This window comes from Panthera onca, chromosome E1 (genome assembly GCF_046562875.1).
Source record: "Panthera onca isolate mPanOnc1 chromosome E1, mPanOnc1 haplotype 2, whole genome shotgun sequence".
In the NCBI taxonomy this organism is placed as follows: Eukaryota; Metazoa; Chordata; class Mammalia; order Carnivora; family Felidae; genus Panthera; species Panthera onca.
In genome coordinates this window covers 29,176,477-29,178,976 of record NC_138352.1, presented here as the reverse complement: position 1 = coordinate 29,178,976, position 2,500 = coordinate 29,176,477, and the positions used below count along the sequence as shown (strand labels likewise).

At 76.7% G+C, this 2,500-nt stretch overlaps 1 non-coding gene across 1 annotated transcript; it reads right to left on the bottom strand.

Moving 5' to 3' along the window:
- Positions 1-1,244: 1,244 nt before the first annotated feature.
- Positions 1,245-1,397, bottom strand: LOC144614520 (5.8S ribosomal RNA). Its single transcript, XR_013552320.1, has one exon. It is a non-coding gene; the product is annotated as a 5.8S ribosomal RNA (ribosomal RNA).
- Positions 1,398-2,500: the final 1,103 nt, after the last annotated feature.

Genomic DNA, 2,500 nt, shown 5'->3' with positions numbered 1-2,500 from the left:
GGCGAGCGGCGCGGGGCGGGGGAGCGGGGGGGGGGGGGAAAGCGGGCGCGGGCGTGGGGGGGGTCCGAGCGCGGCGGTCGCCCCCGACCGCCGGCCCTTTTCCCCCCACGCGACGCACCCGGCCTCCCCCCACACACGTCCCAACGTGCCCCGCGCTCCCACCGCGGCCCCGGACCGGGCCCGGCGGACGGCGCGGCACGCCTCCAGCCACAGAGACCCCCGCGGAGAACCAACACCCCCCCCAACACCGCGACAACGCGGGCTCGGGGCACGCAGTGCGGCGCGGCCGCAACCCGGGGGGAAGCGCGCAGCGGCGGGCGACGCCGCGGCGTCCCGCGGGCCGCCGCCGGGGCACGCATCCCCGGGGCGCAGCCCCGCGCGCGACTCGGCCTCGGCGCGAGCCGCCCCGACAGGGCAAAGGGGGCCGGGATCGCCGGCGGGGAGCGGGGGCGGGGCCGCGGCTCGGGCCCCCGACCGCACGGCCGCGGACCGGGAGAGGAGGGGGCCACGGCAGGACCGCCGCGGTCGCCGCCCGGGGCAAGGCGGCGAGACCGACGGCGCTCCGGATCCGCGCCTCCACCCCCCACGACGGCCCGCGGGACCGCGCGGCACGGGGCACCGCAAAACCCTCCCGAGACCCGGGCGGCGATCCCAAAGACCGCGTGCGGCACGAGGGATCTCCCCCAGAGGGACCGCGGCGGCGGCCGCGGCCCTCAGGCGCGAGCTCTCCTCGCCCTTCCCTTTTCTCGCGGGCGGCGACCGGCCGCCTCGGCCTCTCCCCCCCGCCCCACCTCTCCCCCCCCCAACCACCCCACGCCACCGCCCCACGGGCGCCGGCCCCCAGCCCCCGTCCCACGCCCTCCCACGTCCCACACACAGGCCACCGCCGAGCGGACCCGGCGGGGCGAGGCGGGGGCGAGGGGGGTGCTGAGGGAGGCGGCAGGGACCGGACACACGGGGCCGGGGAGGGGGCGGGGGGAGGAGGAGGAGGAGGAGGAAGGAGGGAGGGCCGGCAGCGGCGGCCACCGTCGTCTGCACTTAGGGGGACGGAGGGCCCGGCGGCCAGGACGACCCTCTCCCCGGCCCACAGGTGACCCCGCACACCGAACCGCCGCGCAGGCGGGCGTGGCGGGGCGCACTCGGGCAGGGGCGGGCGCCGGCGGGACAGGCCCTGCGAGGGAACCCCCAGCCGCGCCTTACCCCCGGGAGAGAGACCCACCCGGGGGAGGCGATTGATCGGCAAGCGACGCTCAGACAGGCGTAGCCCCGGGAGGAACCCGGGGCCGCAAGTGCGTTCGAAGTGTCGATGATCAATGTGTCCTGCAATTCACATTAATTCTCGCAGCTAGCTGCGTTCTTCATCGACGCACGAGCCGAGTGATCCACCGCTAAGAGTCGTACGAGTTTTTGTGATCACCGGGAGGGCCAACCCCGAAAAGGGGCGACCCCCCCAACCTGGCACAGCACATCCCCGAAGGGTGCCTCCGGCCGGCCAGCAAGAGACAACAAAGACCAGACTCCGAGAGGTCGGAAGGGTTGGAACAGGGCAAGTCCAGCAGCCCGCCCCGCCACGCGGACGACGCGCGGGGCGAGCTCAGAACAACCCCACAGGCGCCCAGGGGGTTCCCGCCTGTCCCCTTCCCCCCAACACACACCCAAGGGACACGGGGCGCACGCACACGCACACGCTCACGCACCACCCGGCAGCCGCCGGGCAAGCCCCTCCCGGCAACCGGGGAGGGCCGTGGCGTGGGCGCAAGCGCGGCGGCGCCCCGGCCTGGGGCGGCGGGGGGGCGGGCAGCGGAGTCTGGAGGAGACACGGGAAGACCAGCCTCCACGGCTCCCCACGGGCCCGACCGCCCCGACCCGAGGCGGACGGGCGACCCCCAAAGGGTCTTTAAACCTCCGCGCCGGGACGCGCTAGGTACCTGGACAGGGTGGAGGCGGGCGAGGTGGGTGGGGGACGAGGGAGCCCGCGACACCGCCAACCACCTCGACGCCGGCCCCCCCGGGGCCGCGGCCGGACCCACAAACGGCAACCGAAAGCCCCGACGCTGCCGGCCCGTGACGGAGGCTCCGACGGGGGCTAACCGCCCCCCCACAGACCGCCGCCGCCCGACGCCCCTCGCTTCCCCCCCCCACGACCCCCACACGACCCTTCTTCTCCCCCCCCATCCAGGGCCGCCGGGGCTGACCGGCCCCGGCCCCGCCCTCACTTCCGAGCACACCTTCCCCGTGGCACCGACCAACCCTCACCGTCCCCTCCCCCGCACCCGCGGCCCAGGCCCCCCCCTCTGCGGGAGGGGGGCTGCGGCGGGAAGCGGGGCACGAGCGGGCAAGGGCGTGGGGGTGGCGGTTCGGGGAGGAGGCGGGGAAGGAGACGGAAGGCCGGACCCGGACCGGACCCGGGGCCTGAAGGGGGGGCGGAAGGAAGGGGGTAAGTAAGGTCTGCGGGGTAGGGCAAAGAGAGAGGCGCAAGGCAGGAAGACGGGCCTGGGGG